The sequence below is a fragment of the Gossypium hirsutum genome, chromosome A10 (genome assembly GCF_007990345.1).
Source record: "Gossypium hirsutum isolate 1008001.06 chromosome A10, Gossypium_hirsutum_v2.1, whole genome shotgun sequence".
Taxonomy (NCBI): Eukaryota; Viridiplantae; Streptophyta; class Magnoliopsida; order Malvales; family Malvaceae; genus Gossypium; species Gossypium hirsutum.
Genome location: NC_053433.1, coordinates 105,391,655 through 105,412,294, shown reverse-complemented (window position 1 = coordinate 105,412,294; position 20,640 = coordinate 105,391,655). Strand labels below are relative to the sequence as shown.

Here is a 20,640-nt window from a genome sequence, read left to right as displayed (position 1 = left end):
CCTGCCTTTAACATTGTTTAATTCTTCTCTCCACTCTGTTGACAACTTACCCAACCCACTATTCTTGATAGTGACTCTTAACTTTTTATTTTCCAGATGAAGGTCCCTTAAGTCATTTCTTACGACTTCAACTTCTTTTTGTACTTTCTCGGTTTTAGACCTTTCGATCTGGACGTCGATCTTCAACTGGTAATTTTCTTCTTGAAGAATACTAATGTCCCGCAACATTTTGACCTTTTCACGCTCAAATTCTTGTCTTGCTATTTCTAGCTCGGATGGCACTTCTGTCGAGAAAGGATTCTAGACAGTGTAATTTGTCGATGAGATTTACTGGGTGTTCACCCGTTGCTTTCTCCATATGTCGTAATCTTGGTGAGGGTATCAGCATATAGAGCTAACTCCATGTGATGAATTCTCTTCCAAGACTTTGCAATATCTCAGACCCTCTTTATATATCCTTCACCCGTAAAAGCAAACTCTGATTGTGCTAATCCTCCGGTGGCGGGTACGAATTGTCGTGAAGAAAATTGCCTTTGGACCGTTAACGGAGCATATCCAACTCCTCCCTATAACCCTAGTAGTGGCACCCAATCTTGATCTCCGGCCTTGTATAGCAGAACTGACGGGCGTATCCTCGGGGCTCTCCAAGTTACGTCATCGGCGCGAAGATTCTAAAAGACTGAGACCTAGTGTTGTTCGGTGACCTCCTTCAGCCATTCTTTTTTGAGATAAGCTTCTAATGGGGAGAATGTTTTAGAAAACATATGGAACAGTGTGCGCTCTACTTTCCAGAAGTGGCTCAGAATCCAAACATTGAGTAACTACATGCATCCGATAAAACGACCTTCTCCTTTCTTCCTACAGTTACTTAGTGATCTGAAGGTTTCGGCCAGGATAGTTGGGACGGGGTTGATTCCTTGTTTTAATCTTTCGAAGAAATCTACCACCGCAACTTCTATGTGTCCAAGGACTTTCGGGAAGATGATCAAACCGTAAATGGTCAGAGCGAACATATTTACCCTTTTCAACATGTCGGGATGGTTCAGAACCAAGTCTCGTAGGGAAGACCATGGGATGCAAATGGGTTCATTCTTCTTCTTTATCTGTTTTTCAACCCACGCATCAGTTATGTCTGTCACTTTTACTAACTTTTTCTTGAAGGTCATTGGCTTAAGCTCTTTCACATATATCTTATAGGGTTGTACATTATCGACACGGAGCAAAGCAGCGTACCCTTCTATAGTCGAGGTCATGTCTTCCTGATTGAAAGTAAAACAGTGGTAGGCTGGATCCCAAAATCTGACCATGGCTTGGATCAATCGTTCGTCTACGTTGACAGCAATCAAATTGGCTATGTCTCCATATCTCTCGGTGAAGATACCTCTAGTATCCGAGTCCCACTAATTCCAAACCCGAACTAAATCTTCAAGGTTATTCTGGCGAACATTTACAGTTACGTGCTCGGGCAAATTGGCAATACATCCCTCCACTAGACTATCCCCTCTTTCTTTTTGAGTCTTTAGAGACCAGTCTCGTACCGCGGCATTCCTCTCAGTTGTTTGTATAATTGACTCTTCCATTAGAAACCCATTTTTTGGCAACCGGTCTCTAGTCAACACCTTCCTAATATGATGCCTATAATGCATGATGTAAAATAAGAATAAAAACAAACAAACTTGGTTAGCACAACACATATGAACAGAGAAAAACTGAGACAATCTAATAAATTAAGCTACTTGGTCCAATGGACTCAATTCCCTTGCATAGAAAGCATAAATGTAAAAGAAACAGAAGGTAAGATGTGTTTTTCCCGTGTACTTATTTCGGTGACTAGTAAACAGACGGAGGTTTGGCACAGCTCTAGTTGGATGGCTCGTAAGGTTCACTATATGCGGTTTTGGTCCTAGATGGGTACTCGAATCGTCTGTACTGTCATCTACTAAGATTAGTACAGAGCCTCGGTCATGGCCCATCATAGGCTTACGAGATCAATTCGAGGGATTACATTTACTTATGCCTATGCGGAGGGACGAGTTAACTCACGAAAGCATAAGTCATATGTAACCCGAAAGTATTCACTAGCCTGTGCGGAGGAACGAGTTAACTCACGAAGGCGTAGCATTTACTTTCACTTAACAGGGACGGAGCCCGGGTATAGAGCTCATGTTATGCAACAAAAATGCATGTGCACGGTGTGTGGGGAGAAACTTGCAAACCTTTTCTCTTTATTTAAAACTAGACCAAAACTAAAACCATAAAAAAATTTAAACCTGAATAACAAACGGATAAAACAGGTTGGGAGAATATATCCAACACATCAAAAACCCAATTTTGGGACCACGACTAAATATTAATTCGAACAAGGAATTTTAAGAATTTTGACAACACGCGTTTAAGTGACTCGACTCTCAGAAACCTATTCCCCAGCGGAGTCGCCATCTGTAGCGACGTAAAAATTTTAGCGTAGCTTGGTCGCTAATTGTGGCGATTTATGGAAAAAAAGTTTGAAATTTGACGTTTGATTTTGAAATAAACAGGGAGTCGCCACCGATCTTTTTTTCTATGTGTGATCGGACACCTATTAGATCTCTTATTAAAACAAATAAAAGGCTGAGTTTAGGTCTACGTTAAAATCCAGAGAAAATTTAGGGTTCGGGAGTAGGTTACGCGCGAGGAATGTATTAGCACCTCACGACGCCCAAAATTGGTATCTTATAAACACGTGTTGTCTTGATTTTCAAAATACGAGTTCAATATAAGATTAAATCGTGATCCGTTTCAAAGACAAGAATTTTCAATCTTTTTGATTTTTTTTTAGAAGGATATACCGTTTTAACACGAGTCAATTGATATTCACCCAACATAGCGATGAAATCGATGACATAGTGTTTAAATCGGCACGTTGCCTTGCTTATTGAAATAAATAAAAACACGAATAAATATGTTCGAAACTATGTAAAGCAAATTAATAAATAAAAATAAGCAAAAAGATAGATCTAGAAGCATATTGAAGCAAATATAAGTGTGACAATAATATTACAGACAATGAAGATACATGTAATACTAGAATAAAACATGAAATAGAAATAATGAATGTATACACATGATATTAAGAGTATGTATGTAAACTATATATAATGTTTGGAGTATATACCTAAGATAGTAAAAATATAACTAGTAACAATAAAATATTTACATAATATATACATATATATATATATAAACAATATTAAAAAAGGTATATATATACACGTATGATAAAATAAATGTATTAATATTAATAATAAATATAATAGGGGTAAAAATAAATATATATACATAATATATACGTAATATAGTACTAAGAATATATATATATACATATACAATATAGTATTTAAAAATATTTACATAATATTTACATATATATAAAATAAATATTGAAAAATGTATGCACATAAGAAATATATACACCAATATATAATAATATAAAAAAGGAAACAAATAATACAAAATATTGGAATGAAATGATGAAAACTACTATATATACATATACACGTATATAATAATAGTATTAATAACAATAATAAGGATTGAATAAAAATATATACATGAGATAGCATGAGAAATGTACACATAAATTAGCATATGAAACTAACTAATAGAGTATAGACATATACATATATAAAAAAATGTATGTACATAAAGTTTAAAAAAATAGGTAATGCAAAAACTTATAACAAATAATACATAGAATACTAAAAATAAATAAATAAAAAGGGTTTGAGATAGCGAAAAAATTTTAAATAAATAGTACATGAAATGATTTAAAATAAAAAATGGTACTTTAGAGTAAAACATAGCAATTTATAATAACTAATATGAATAAGAATCTTAATGTATGGCAAAATAGTACAAAGGACACAAAACAGATCAATAAAAAAAGTTTAAAACATCATGAGAAGGATTTAAGAATGAATATGCACAATAATGGAACATGAGAAGAACAAATAGTCTAACGAAGACAAAATATGTAATATATGTATGCGTTAAAATAATTAATATGTAAAAAAAACTTAAATAAATAAATATAAAACAGTTTTTTTTAAATAAAAAGGACAAATATACAAATACCGTATAAAGTTTGAAACTAGATAAAATAATGTCTAAATAAATTGCAAAATGGGGCATATAATAAAATATGATGGAACAGTTTGAAATAAAGAGGAAATGATTAAATTAACATCAAAATGAAAGAAGAGGTACAAATTATAATAACAGATAAGTGTCATGGACTACATCAAAATGCATTCAAAGTTATGAGGACAAAATGGGACATTATCCCAAGTCTCAAATGCACTGCTTTTCAACCACTCAGGCCGAGGATTAAAGCGGAAATAAAATGAAATAAGTGGGCCAAAATTAAAAAAAGAAAATGCAAAAAGGACTAAATTAAATGGCGCAGGAAAAGAGGAAGGATCATGACCGAAAATATCCCATTTTAGCCTAAAAAAATATGCTGCCGTTTCTGTGGCCATTTAAGCCATTCCTTTTTCTTTTTCATTTCAGCTTCTGTTTTAAAGAAGAAAAAAGAATGCAGAGGGCCTTTTACCCCCTCTCCCTCTTTTCCATTTCCTCTGCCAAGGTTTACAAGAACCCATCATCGCATTATCATCGGACCGCCATACCACCACCGTACTTGGTGGCCGGTGAGGTGCAAGCATGGGCCGTTCGGCCTTGTTCCAAAAGGATCTCGAAGTCCTAGCCTTTTTTGAGTCGACAAGAACCAAAAGAAAGGACTCCACCTCCCTTTAGTCCCGACGACGGAGGAAAGGTCTCCGGCGAGACAATCGCGGGCGATTCCGGTGAGGTTCTTCTTCTTTTTTCTTTTTTGGTTTTAAGTCTACTCTTATTTAATAGATTTGTGTTGAAATCAAGAGAAAAATTAGAGAAAAAAAAATAAAAGACGAAATAAAGAAAGTAGAATCACATATCAACCTTTTCTTTTCTTGCTCTTTTTATTGTTTGTACTTGTTTTGATCTCTAATATCTGTGTTACCACCACCCCCCTCCCTTTTTTACAAATGATAGATTTCGGCTTTTAAAGTCAATGTTATTTTTCGTTCCTTTTGTTTATTACTTCCCCCATTATTCGCATGCTTTCTTTGCTGTTGTGTTTGTTCTTGTTGCAGGTGGTGTCAGACGCGTGGAAGGCCGGTGATTGGCGCCCCGAGCGGTGGTGGCGCGCGTGAAGAGGCTAGTGGCTGAAGGCATGCGGCTAGGGTTTTGCTCTTTTTTGTTTTTGCTAAAAATTAGTTAAAGTTATGGGCCAACTGGGTCTTTAGGGTTTTAATGATTTTGAGCCTATATTGGGCTGTTGTAATTGATTTAGTTTGGGTTTATTTTTTTTAAAAGACCCAGGCTAATTTAGGCTTCTACACATGTTTCCACTCTTTGTCATAGATATTTTTCTCAAAAGGTTAAATGAATTGCTTATTGATTATAGAAGGAATAACGAATGTCGGTTATTTACCATTTTTCTCTATTGCTTTTGCTCACGATTCTGACTGCTGCAGTCAGGCTTTTCAATCACAGTGTTAGCAACGATGTCAGTATATGGAAAATCGACTGCTTCAATTTCAAAAAGTGTAAAGCAATAAGTAGCTACCATTTGTCAACCCTAATATGACTACCAATTGAGCCATCTTAGACTTAGCACAATTGATAATGATGACAATGTCTGGCAGATCACACGAGGGAATTGCAGAGGAGAAAGATCAAACTGTAACCTGGTGTTTGGAGTTTGGACCCCCCATAAAGTGGAAGGGATGGACCCTTTCTAGTTCTTTCTCTGAATCATTCAGGATTTCAGAAATAAATGGACTACAAATGTAGGATTTCAACCTATCCTAAGCTTCTACTTGTTTAAAAAAAAATTTGGAGTTAGCAATTTTGAATAGGAAGTTTTTGGGATTCAAATTTTAAATTTATGGGTAAATTTCATCATTGAGTTTTTATTTTAATCACTTAATTAGAAAAAAGATACAATTTAGTCATTGAATTATTTGAAAGTTTTTATTTAAGTTATTGAACTATTTAAATGTTTTTATTTAAGTCACTAAGCTATTAAGATTTTCTAAAAAAAGTCCTGCCAACGAGCTTCAAGCAATGATTTGATGATCAATATGGTGGATCAGTACCCATCATCAACTAGAATAACATACTTTAGATCCAAATCGATTTGATAGTCAGTGTCGAAGATCAGAGAAAAAGGTTGTATGAATTTTGGTTTTATAAATTCTTGACGTCTAAAGATGTTTCATGAAAAAAAAAAGCTGAACTATAGAAAAAAAGAGAAAAGAAAGATTTCGATATGTGCAAGCAATGCAAATAGAGAAAGCTATATAACATCGATTTTAATAGCCTAATAACTTAAATGAAAATATTTTTAGTCAAATAAACAAAACAAAAATTTACCAATAATAAAACAAAAATTTACCAATAATTTAATACCTATTGATGTGGCTTACCTAAATTTATTTGATGTTATGTTTAAAATAATCGCATTAATCAAGTGATGTAATGACTGAAATTCGGGTGTTTCCTTAAGATTTGGTTTCTCCTCATATTTGTAATGAAAATATTGTTGATTTTTTTTTAATAAAAAAACATTACAATAACGCAACTTAGAAAAAACAACTACCTCATCCAACTCTACTGCTTAGAAGTAGTTCTAATGCTTAGGTGCTTGCTATCCAAAAGTGCCATAGCTTTGTTAGGTCCGGTATCAATCTTAGAATTTATTAAAATTATTATAGAGTTCATCGAATCTGAAAGAGAGATCTTAATGTTTTTAACAATCTTAAAATGCTCGCCACGATCCTTAATGATTTTTTTAAGAACCCGCCCTTTTCTAATACCAGTTCATTTCCCGACTGTCCCCACAATTTTAAGTTTCACATTAATTATTCAATTCTATACTTGTAATAATTGATTCACACATAGTTGTAAGTCAATAATTTCAAAAGAGTATACTGGATGTTATCCACATGAGCCAATATGTATAGAGTATTCGCATCACCATGTAAATCAAGATTTAAATGTCACCTCACATATGCTTTTAATAAAAATGTACTCTTTAAAACTTTGCACTCCCTATTAAGTGGAGGGATGGATCCATTTTCGAGTTCTTTCTATGAATAGAGTACAAATTAAGGATATGATGCTAGATATAGCCGCAATTTAAGATAAAATACCAGTAAATATTGAAATTCAAACTGTATATCAAATTTTAAAATAATCATATGAATGAATTGAATTCGAGTTTTTACCAACTTATATGTGCCAATGACTTCAGTGGGAAAAAAAAAAGCAGTAGCATTAGCCTGCAAAGATCAATTAAGCTGGTTTCACAGGCATGGTTGCTTTATCAAGTCATGAACATGGTCAATTGAGAGTAGGCAAATGGATGTAATTATATTGTTTTTAAAATTTTAAATTATATATTTTTAGTAAAATAAAACTTACCTTACTATTGCATTTAATATTTATTAATGAAACATTATGCAATCTCATATTTTATCTTCATTTATGTAAAGGGATCATCAAATGATGATCATAAAACTGTTCTCTCTCTTTTCTTTTCTTTTTTTTAATGTGAATTATAAACTATTATGTAAAAAGAGAATAACTAGTAAAAGGTGAGACTTCTTTTTTCATGTTCATAAATTGTTGGGAAAAAAAAGAAACATGTCATGTGGATTGAACATGAATGGCCAAATTTCCAACTAAATTGAGTATGAAAATACCCTTTATAAATAAGAATAGAAGGCGGAAAAGAATGACAACCTTCACTATATATAGGATATATCCAAATGGGAAATGAATAGGACATCACTAAGGCAATAAAAAGAACAATAAACTACATTGTCTTTCGGCTTAATGGTTTACATATCTAGTGTATAAATTTGTAGGTCTTTCCTCTCCTCTCCTATGGGATTTGGGAGCTCTATCATGGAAGCTTTTGACAATGGCTTAAATGGCAATGAAAAGATAAGTTATTTGACAATAAATTTTGAAAAATAAAAATAAGGCATGCAATAATTTTCGATAGAAGTACTATACATGTTATTTTACTTTCATTTTAGTCCATGTAAGTAGTAATGAGTAAAAAGGTGATGTATGTTAGGAAAATGAGGAAAATTATTATTTTTTTAGCAACCGCAAAAAAGAAAACGATTAATTTTACGAGGTGTGGTTAATTAAATGATCTACAATCACTTTAGAATATGACATGATATTTGTTTTATCAATAAATATGAAATGATATTTTTAAGGGAAATAGTATAATCACCCAATTTATTGTACTTAACAATTGCATTTAACCAATAAATAAAATATGAAAGAATGTCAAATTAAATGCTACAGCTCAAAGATTTAACACTATAATAGATCAGTACTTACATCATGTTGTTATGGGACTATCTCAACCTTACTTGAACACAACAATATGGGAAGCGATTGGAGAAACATTCAAGAATGACCCTTCACCTTATACCATATGGACAGTCACTCATGATTAGCGACCTACATGTCTTGTGTCACTCTTAGGAGGGATCATTTGTCTTTAACCATTCGACTAGGCTTCCTGTAAAGTCACCCACTATTAACAGATGCACTTTCATCAAAAGAGGACTACCTAAAAACTATCATCTCTCCTATAAATACCCCAAGTTACAACATAAAAAGAGGTTTCTCCCTTTCCCCTCTCCAAATTGTAAGCCGCAGAGCCTTCATCCTCCTCTCCATTTTTCTTATTCTTTTAGCTCTTGGTTCTAGAGAGGATGAACCTACTTTCCTCAACACCATTCTATCTTCTTTTTCTCCACCCTTATTGATATTATGTATCAACACACATAATTTTAAAAAAATCACTTGATATTTTATATTAGTGTTTATATTTAATTAGTACATCTTACAAAATTAACATTTTTAATCAGTGGTTTATTTCATTTTGCATAAAAGTATAAAATTTTATTTATATCGAATTCCGAATTGAACAAAATTAGTCTTACACAATAAAACAAATCAAAACACATTTAATTATATATATATATGTAAAACCTTCTGGACACCTCTTAAAGATGGGGGATTGGGAAGAAACTTTGTGCATTCAAACGTAATAAAAACGTCATAAAAGAAGGTGGTGTGAGAATTGGCGGCATTTCCCTCTAGCTTCCATTTATATATAATTTAATTTAATTGCACCCATTTTCTCTTTGCACCCACTTTTTTTTCACTTTTTGACTTATTAAAGGCTAAAGGGGATTGCCTTTTTAACTTACAAGCTCGGTTCTACCGCAATGCTAAAATAAAAAAAAAATTATAAATAACAACAAACGTCAATTTTTTTTATATTTTAAGTTATTATTTGAAAATTCAATTTTTTTTTTAAAGTTGAAGCTTCTAATTTTTACAATCTGAAATTACACTTGATTAGAGCAATTTAATATTCTTGTTATTTATTTTATTATTTTATGTGTTAACTTATTATATTTTGAATTCAATTTAAATTCCATTTTTGCAAAAAAATTTAAACTATATTAATTTATTGCGCTTGTAAAACACAATTTTTAATCCAATTATTTTGGAAAGTAATGCTAAATTAGTCAAATGAAAGATTATTAAAATTTCATGGTAAAAGACGTAATTGATGTGGGATTGAGGACTTAGTGGATTAATCTGTTCATGCGTGTTCTACATTTGAGTTACAGTTTACTATCTATGTTTATATTAAAAATCTCCCTAAAGGTCTACCTCTTCACAAATGAAAAACCTTTTTTTCTTCTTACACCATGATTCACATATTGACTTGAGATACTAGGGACGAAACATAGTTAAAATTTTATTTTATTAATTTTAACTTTAAGTCACGTATAGGGTTTCTCTTACGTACAAGTAAATTCAAGTTTTAATACTTCACTCACCCCATATTTATTTATTTTAAATAGTATTTTTATTTAAAGATTTTAGGGTTATGGGTGGTTGATGAATATATAAAAAAAATACTTTTAAAGTTTAATCCACTTTATTTTTATATAAAAAGCCTTAGAAATTAAGGTATTTCAAATTTTTTACACTTAATTGTGTTTTTTAATTGACAAAAGTTTATAATTCAACCCTTTGACAAATGAAAATAACATTATCACATCATAAAAAAAATTCAAAGGTAAAAATTATTAAAAAATTCTAGTCCAAAATGAAGTTAGAGAAATCAACATTCAAGTTCATTTGAATATATATATCTGTTTGTTCAAATTTGATTTTAAAAATTATTTTTTAAACTACAAAATTTATTAACATTTTTAAAATATTATAAAAATTATTTTAAAAAATAAGAAACGTTGGTTGTTCTTTGCTTGTTATATATAGTACATCCCATTTTTGTTTAATTTTTAAAGTTTTTATTGTTGGCTTTTCTTTTTTCTTTAATTTTCTAATTGTGCTCTTGATGTTTGATATCCTTTCAGAGGCATTTTCTCTATCATTGTTAACTTCAATGTAAAATGTAAAATTACAATGTTGAAAAACATGTTTACTGTTATGATCAAACATATGCATAATATATATATAATAAATTTGTTTGGCAGATTTCTTGTTGTGAGATAACAAGAAAAACAAAAGCATATTTTATATTTTAAATATTTTAAGAACTATATTTAGAATAAACCTAGACAAATAGATATTTAAATTTAATTAAACTTAGACGTTAATTCTAGATTTGAATTTTTTTAATAATTTTACTTTTTGAAATTTCTATTGTTGCTACCATGGAATTATTACATAATCAACTGTTGTTGATATGATCGGAAATTAGCATCACAACAATGATTCATTGACAATTAATGGCCACATCAATAAGATCCTTAAGAGTTTAATAATCAACCATTAAATCTAACGATCAAAGGGCTTAATTAATAAATCTCAGTTGAATTTGATGCAAAAAATTTGAAGGGGTTTAAAGAATTTTTTGAGAATACTTTGAATGCTAGTTGTACCATTATGCTTATTAAAAATAATATATTTAAAGCAGTTAGTCCGCATATGAGTCTAAATTAAAATTGCTTTCTAATCCTCTAGTAATCTCTTAATGATACATTTAAAAAGATCTATTTGAAAGTTAGCTTGCGAAACAGGATAAGACATAATCTCAATTCTATTGATTAAGTTATAATTTAGTTGGTTTTGTTTTTGTTGTCAATACAAAAAGACTTAAATTCAAACGTGTTTATTTTCTTATTTAAAAATTGAGGAAAGATTTTAAAAAAAACATAAACTCATTTCCAAATGATTATTATAAATTTAATTTTATAAATTAATAAAATATAATGATATGATTATCAAATTTATTATAATTTAAAAATAAGTAAGATAATTATTTAATTTAAAATTTCTTAAAACCCCAACTAACGCAAGGAGTAAATCTAGTTTTAATTAAATTTACCACTTTTAAATTTGACTCTTTTTTAATGGATGTTTAAGCTATTCAAATGTGAAGCACTCATTTTATTTATGGGTTGGCAATGGGTTATGAATAGTTCTAGGCATTGTGTCAAAAGAGCAGATATGATCAGAACTTATAATGAGATTATTCAAAAAAAAATGTGAATCTTCTATGTTTTAGTTAAATTTGACAATAAAAGGGGAAAAAAAAGCTAGACAAAAGATTCTTAAAGTCTTTTTTTTTCTAATGGAGGATATATCTAAATTATTTCATACAATCATTTTTAATAAGTGACATTCATGAACATGGATATGTCACGTCCCGATTTGTTTTTGTTTGCTTGTATGATTAAACATAAAATGAGTTATTTGGTTTAATGGTAAGTGTTAGTGAAATTATCCTTGAAACCTAAGTTTGAATCTTTTTCCTTATATATTTTTTAAATTTCGGCATTTCCTTTGTTTTTAACCCTATTGCCGCCTCTAGGATTTAAAAACCCTAGTATTAAAACATCTTTTTTCTCATTTGTGTGTTCACAATGCCTCTTTTCAAACCCTAACATATTTTTCTCCCTTGTAATTTTCTCTCCACTTTTTCTTTCTCTCCTCCATTTGTGTCACCCCTCACCTTGGCTCCTCTCAAAATTTTTTTCCTACTTTTGTTTGTGCCACCAATCCTTCTCCATCGCCCTCGCCTACACCACATTGCACCACCACTCGTACTACATTATGCTGTCATCGCCCTTCTCCGCCACTGCCGCGTCCCCACCATTTTTTTCTCCTCCTCTCTTTTCGTTTTCATTCCTTTCATTGTGCCTGGATCTCTGCTTATTTTTCTCCATTTTTATTCCCCTATAGTCGAATCTCCTTTTTGCTTTCACAATCTCTTTGGCCGAATCTCATTTGACTGGCAAGATCTCTATTGATTTTTCATTCCTGATATGATTACTGGTGTAGAGTAAGCGTTTTATTTTGATTAGATCTCAGATCTCATATTTGGATCTTCTTCACTATCTTGGCCAAATCTCATGTGTTTATATTTTGTCTAAGGCATAGATCTGGTCTGCTTAGATAATTTTTAATAATTGAGGTTAATTACATCATCCATTTTGAATCAGTAGAAAGCGTAAGTATTCTCTAAGATCATATCTCACTTTATCCTTCCCAGATCTAACAATACCAATTCTAATAAGTGTGTGATTCATTGTTTAAGGTACAAATTTGGACACGTCAGACCAAATTTGATTTGTAGGAGTGTTGTTGTCTTAGATCTATAAATCGAAGAAAAGAATCTGGACGAGACTCCATCAAATCTTAGTGAATGAGTGTAGTGGATTAGATCTAATGTTGTTTGGATGTACGGATTAAGGTGTGGGTTCTGATCTGCCACAAATTGATGTGATAAATTAGGCTTTCCCGGTATACTTAAAGAGCTTTTTCTCGAGCAAAATAGCATTTTTTGCATAGTTTTTTTGTTATTTTTAGATTTTATGTTAATAAGTGAAAATGTCTCATTTTTGCCCAATTTGTGACCCAATTTGGTCAATAGTGCCATTGGGAGGCCTAATGTATGAATTAGTGGTGTAATAACGTGTTGGAGGTTGAAAACGAGTGAGAATGGCATTAAATGCAAGGGTATCGTGATATCCACCCCTTGAAATCGTAATACCTCCAATAAGATGGAAGATTAGAGACAATCCACCCTTCAAAGAAGACCCTAAATTTCGACATTACCCGAGGTATCACGATATTCACTTATGTGTTATAACGCCCTCAATCCGATCAGATTCATCAGATCCGGATCTCGGATGTTACACTCTTTTACCTTCTTTAATTAAACTTGCTCGTACAAAATTTTCAAACTTATGCATCTTATTAAGTAATGTCCGACCAACAAATCATCTGAGTGTACAATGTATACTTACAACCATTTAACAAAACTTTTCACCCAACGAGAACTTACAAGTACAAATATATATATGACGCTTATCTTGCCCTTAAAAAATATCACTAGCGTCACTTATTTGGCTAACACATTTTATCTACATTGTTAGGTTTACAAATAGTTTGTCTAGCCAAATCATGGTATTCTTGTCATACTCGAACATGCTATTTCACTCGCTCTATATGCATAATAGCATAATGCGCCTCTCTTTGGGCATAGCCTTGGCATCGTTCCTCCTGGCTTAAGCTCAATCGACTTACCTGTGACATAAGAACACAGAGGTAAGTTCAATAGAACTTAGTGAGTAAGTCATCATTTACCTAAGTCTCATCTGAGAACTCTTTTACCTAACTCCTTATATCATATTTTCAACTTAACTCTGGTAGATAGATCCCTTAGATTCTATTCATTATAACATGGTGTCACACTTCACACTAAAGTCATCTCTTTCCTTTCATATCTTTTGTATCACTCTCACGTTCCTCGTCTTATTCTTTCGTGATTCCTTAACTTTTCTCGTTGTAATGGACCTTTCAAACATAATGTTCTAGGTTCGCCACATACTTAGGCGCACTATAGTTTATTGTTCTTACCATGTTACTATATTGCGTTAGCCATAACACTTATTTTTTTAGCTTTTCTTTTAGAGTTCACCATACTTAGCATTCCTCCAAAGGACTTCATACGCCGTTTTATCAAAGTTGACCATGGGTTCATTTCTTTTCTTTCAGAGTCCGTCATAAAGGCATTTCTTTCAAATGGTTGCCGTGAGGTCATTTTTTAATGGCAACATAAAGGCATTCCTTTTAGAGATAGCCACAAAGGTTTCCTTATCTAAATATTGCCACAAAGGCGCCCTTTTCATTAAGTACTCGCCACAAAGGCTTTCCATTCAGAGTTTCACCACAAAGGCATCCTTTAATAGGTTCGACATGAAGCCTTACCTTTCAAGAGTTTTTCCACAAAGGTTGTCCTTTAACAGGTTCACCACAAACGCTTACCTTTCCAGAGTTTTGCCACAAAGGTGTCCTTTACCAGGTTCACCACAAAGGCTTACCTTTCTGGAGTTTTTCCACAAATGTTGTACTTTTACCGGTGTTTTAAAATATAAGAATTTGCCTAAACTCACACTTAGTGAGGTTTTCCCCTCATCATTCCGAGACACATAAAGAACCATGTTATGTAATAACCTTCTTTAAATTTTCCAATATGATACCATAACCCACCAGTTATGGTCTTATTTCCATATGATGTCATAACCAACCAGTTACGGTCTTACACGATATGGTCTTTTTTCCATATGATATCGTAACCCACTAGTTACAATCTTACACGATATAGTTCTTCAGCACCATGGCCATGGATTTGTCCTTTTAGAGTTTCGTGTTTTTAGTCCCAACGGACCCTTTTGATAACTCTAAAGATAGACATAGACTCTTCATACTTAGACCAATGAACTCATCATATCTTGACTTACTCATAACAGACACATTAACATATTTCCATTATTCAAACACAAGCATTCTTTAACCTCAAGATTTATGTTTCATACTTTAACCACGAAACTTCATGTTATCTATACATGCAAGTTTAAAAATCTTATGTTCCTCATCAGAATCATCACATCATACTTTACTAGTTTTTATTACATGATTTGATTACTTAGCATAGATGTAACATCCCTAACTTGTCTCCGTCGTTGAATTAAAGTTACAGGATGCTACGATGATTAACAAATCTAATAATAAACCAAAACCATTCAGAGTCCAATTTAATCATCATAAATCAATAGTGTGACAGTAAATAAGTTTGATAATATATTAAAACAGTTTAAAAGTCAAAACTAAATATTATAAATCATTATCTAGTTATTAATCACCGCATATATGTGAAAATGATACTTAAATCAAGCCTAATAAACACAATCACAATATCACAAAACAAAGCATGGACCAACACGTCTAATAAAAAGTGAACTTAAACTCCTATTACATGCCATTTATAACCTAAATCAAAATAGTCACAATTTATACCGAGTCATTGAACGGATAGTGTGAGCTCCTACTTGAACTTCTAACCGACATAAACTTCGGATGATCTACAAGAAATCAAACACAATGGATGTAAGCAAATCTTTGCTTAGTAAGTTCGTATTAAACTTAAAATTTAACTTACTGTAAAGGTTGCAACTTAAACTATTTGCAATTAAATTTAGAAAATGAAATGAAATCAATCGATCATTGTGAAGCTATTGAATATGGAAATTAAATATATTTTCTCATGGATTTTTTTACGGTAAAGTTGTCTTGACTTTAACAGAATTAGAATTGGGTTGAGAAAATTATTTAATCATAAAATTAATTTACTTAAATTAATTTAATAAATAATAATTATTTTTGGAAATAGAAAACATATCCTGGGCTAGATTAAATTATAAAGTGTTAGGTTAAAAGTCCAATAAATACATATAATCAAACACAATACAGGATAGGCCCAAAACCCTTCATAATAAATATGAAGGGTGACAACCCTTGTATTATTAACTAGGGTTAGTTGCCCCTCTCTCTTAGTAGACTTATCATATAAGTATGATTTATATTCTACTAATTCAATTAGGATTTTTCTATCTCTCCCTCTCCCTATAAATAGATGATACTAGTAGAGTTATATAGACATAAGTTTTTAATAATGTTATTCTGCCTGAAAATAGTGAGAATTTATTTATAAATATAAATTTTGTTCTCCAGAATAACAATTCTACCGGTTCCTATAGAGACGGATTTACTTTCCTACTGAAAGTAAGAAAATTATTTCTAATTCTGTGTTTTATTTGTGATTGTTCGAGCCCACACTCGAAATGATTCGTGGTACAAGAACAACATAGAAGGTTGTTCTATTGAAAGCTGAGAATGTCTAGGATTTGTCTCTGACAAAGCACATGTACCTTTCGGGGAAAGTTTATTGTTATAAATATCACAAATCAGCTTAATTTTCAAATTTTTTATTTTTTGCTATGATAAAAAAACCGCTATTAAACTTGATTTATTCCAATAATACATTCAAACTCACCTAGAACAAAGCACGTCTCACCACAATGCAACATTGTCGCATCTAAAAAGGCCTCTTTAAGCTATTAATGCCTACCATTCACATGTGGAGGGTCCTGGGGTTGCTTGACTCACTAGGCAACCTTTTTTAATCACACAACTATCGCCTTCCTCAAATATATAGAAGATGCTCACTTGTAAGCCGTGACATTCTCTCTTATTCTAGAAACAATATCATTGCTGGAGAGATGCCACACTCATTTCCTTGTGTAATTTTATCACCTATGCCATTGGTGTCTCACTTGTTAGTATCTTAACCCCTCATGCAATACCTTAAGATCCTAGTTATTACACTTGTTTCCTTACTTGAAGGAACTTTTACCGTTGGTTTCATTTGTCCCACATTGTCAACTCCACTTTTCCTCTATGTTGCTCACTACTCACTGGAATAAGAGGGGTCAAACTTCTCATTTTGAAATATGTGTAAGGAGGGAACACTTAGAGAGGTTGATTTACACTATGATCTTTGCTTCTCTACATAACAAAATTTCCCAAATTCTTTTAATTGTGTCTTAAGTTTATCTTCAACCTTTGATTTCATTTTAGCTATTTCAATTTGGTGAGTCAAAAATCTATTTCTTTCATTGTTAAAAACAAGTTTAGAAAATCAATTTCACTATTTCCCTTGTTTCCTTCATAGTGCCATGAATTTGATGGAGTAGTGAAAAACTTAAGTTCTTTTGATTTCCTTGATTTATACTTCAATTTAAGCAAGCTAATGTAATTTCTAAATCCTCTCTATTGACTTTTAATTCTTTAAAACAAGATTTTTATCATTTTCTCTACAATTTCTCCATTTTTGTTTGTTTCAAGCTAGAGAGAGCTCTAATTTTGTGTTTTTATGTTGTTCTCAAGTTAAATTCTAATTGATTTTGAGTTTAGAATATTGTTGGAACCTTTTGCAAGACGGTTGGATAGAGATTTCTTGTAAAAACATTAGCACCGCTTAAAGAATTTCAAATTTAATTTGAGTTTTAAACAAGTTCTAGTTAAATGACATTGATGAGTTCTAGAGAGAGAATGAAAAGTGTTAGCTCTTCATAATATTTAGGAGAGTTTGGGTGAGTTTTTGGGCCTTGGAATATAGCTAAAGCAATAGAAACTAAATTTGGTAAGGTTTGAGTAAGGATTAAGAGAGTACTTCTGTGGGATTTAGAAAGCAAAATAGATGTCTCATTTTATCGAATTGCATCATTTTTATATTTCAAAATAGCTAAAGCAATAGAAATCAGATTTGACAAACTGTGCTACCATGCATAGTAATTGCTCTTATTCACTAGCATAAAAATGTTCTTGGTAGCAAAGATAGTGCCGAGAGAGTTTTTTTATACGAGGGAAGTAGCCTTACCATTTTCAACCTCCATAGAGATATTTGGATCATATTCCATCAAAGACATTTAGTAACTTAAATCACTATCAATCAAGACTTCTTAAAATCCAAACTAAAATTAAAACAAATATCTAATGTGGTCAAACAAAGGGTTCTAATACCATATTAGAATCATTCATAAACACCATGAAAATCAAGATTTGAGAACTTAAAATATGTTGAAGAAAGAAGATAAAACAGTTGAAAGAAAGAATTGTGTATTTGTAAATTTCATCCATATTGATTTTGATAGTGAAATTGATATAGAAGCTCTAAACCTTTAGGCAACACATGATTATTTACATTAATTGCTTATAACTAGTTGCTTACACATTTGGCACCAATTCTAACAACCATAATTAAAGTATAACTACATAACTATCAATTGTAACAACTAATTGACAAGGAGTGATGTTTAGATAACTATAACTACTTAGGTTGAGAAGAAGTGATGTTTCTGCTCTAAATAGTTTCTCAAAAGTGATGTTTCTTATCTAATGGTTAGATTTAGTAATATGATTATGCTTGTTTTTTTATTTTTTTTGTTCAACAATGATTATGCTTATGTACATGTAAAGATTGAAATTATTAATATCTCAATCATATCAATTAAAAAGTTAAAAATTTTAGCACTAAAAATATAGTTAAAATATTGTAAAACTAGTTTAATTTAAATTAGTATATGTGCACCTATTTCTGTGGACAATGCCCACTTAAGTTAATTTCACATGGTTTTTGCCTTATCTTTTTACAACAAGCATATCTCTTTTGATTTTCGATATGTTTGTTAATTATTTTGTTATGTTTTACTTCTTTTTCATAAGACCCTTTTTTTTTTCTTTTAATTTTTTTGCTAAAGTAAAAGTGAAAATTGTGTCTTAGATCTTTGTCTTTCCTTTTTTAGAAAGGTCTCTTTTCCCTAAAAAGGTAAATTTATCCTAAATTGTTATCAATAAAATATATTTCTTTAAAAAAGTCATATTCATATCGACTTATCAAAGAAAATTAATTTTTTATCTGAAAAATGTAATCCGTATCGGATTGTTTAAATATTTAGATATGTATCTACTAAATATAAGTGTGTTAATGTATACACTTTATATATTTTTTTAACAATTCTCAACTTATAAATAGAAAAATAATACGTTTTAAAGTAGTCAAATTTATATTCTTTTGCATTAATAATAATACTCATATTAAATTAAGACTCAATCGGCCATATTTTACATTATTATATTTAAACTTGTTAGTATTATTAGTTAATTAGGTATAATTTAAAATTTTTTTGAACAAATTTAGAGAAAATATTAAAAAGATATTATTTTTATAAAGTAAGTTATATTGGTATGAAATGTTTTTACTTTTTAAGATATTTTTATATTAAATCAATAAAATTACACATATTAAAAAATTTGAACCTAAAATAATATAATTTTAAATATTTTATATTACCATTCTAACTAAAATTTTATTTGATTCATATATAAAATTTTAATAAATATTTTTTAAAAAATTAATAAATATATCTTTTACACAATTCGTTTCATTCATTTCATGAGTGATATAGATTGATATATAATCTAATGTGAATAATGTGGGTGAATTGACTGAAAATTATTAATGAACCAAAATTCTTGAGAACGTACAAATAAAAAGAGAATTTTTTCTATAAACAAATATTTATTTTTAAAATAGATAAAGGAACAAAAGAATTACTAAAGAAGTACAACATATCTTTTTAAATTTATAATTGATGCACTAACAATTTATATTTATTATTTTATACACTATCAGTAAATTAAATAATAACATATCATTAAAAATTTTAAATTTAAATTTAAATTCACTTAACTTTATTTCTAATGTTATATATATATAACTTTATTTCTAATAATGTAACATCATCTTGTTCTCCAATATTGTACCAAATCATACACAGCAAGTGCATCAAGATTTTTTTTTTATTTTAATTTTAAACTTTTAAATATGATATTTAAAGTAACGATGATATAATTTTAAATATTTAACATTACTATTTTAATAAAAATTTTGTTTGATTCATACATAAATTTTTAATAAATATATATTTTACATAATTTTTTTATTATTTCATGAGTATTCTACAATCTAATATGAATAATATCAAATAAATTGATCGAAAAATATTAATTGAAAACAAAAATTAGTAAATGATAATAAAATAGAACCAAAATACTTGACTACGGAATTTTAAAAAACAACTAAATATGGTTTTTTAAGTATAATATGCCGTAGGTTCATGTACTCTTTACAAATCAGAATTTAGTCATTGTTCTTTTATTTTTAAGAATTTAGTCTCTCTATTTTTTAAATTTCAAAATTCAGGTCCATTCGCGCCCCAAAATATAAGGGGTTAATTGAAATGGTTAAATAAAAAATGAATTAGGCTTATGGCTAAGTGTCAGGGAGTCCTCCTTAGAGACCCAAGTTAGAGCTCCCTTCCTCCCATTTTATTTTCGGCAATCTAGAGTAAAGTCACACCTAAAATATATACAGTCAGGAACTAAAAAAACAAGGAATGGAAAATAGCCAAATGGTTATGTGTTAATCTTTTATCTTACGGGTCTTAAGTTTGAACTTCCTCCTTCCCAACTTATTTTTCCTTTTTAATTTCGGCAATAAGCGGAAATTGCAAGTGTCACCCCTAGGGTTTCAAGCCCTAGTTATTTAATCATTCTTTTTCCATTAGGATTAGGTTT

At 30.6% G+C, this 20,640-nt stretch overlaps 1 long non-coding RNA gene across 1 annotated transcript; it reads left to right on the top strand.

The window, feature by feature from the left end:
* The first annotated feature begins 4,218 nt into the window (after nt 1–4,218).
* On the top strand, nt 4,219–5,491 carry LOC107896370 (uncharacterized). The gene is made up of 2 exons (XR_001683719.2): nt 4,219–4,844; nt 5,172–5,491. It is a non-coding gene; the product is annotated as an uncharacterized lncRNA (long non-coding RNA).
* The last annotated feature ends 15,149 nt before the right edge of the window (nt 5,492–20,640 follow it).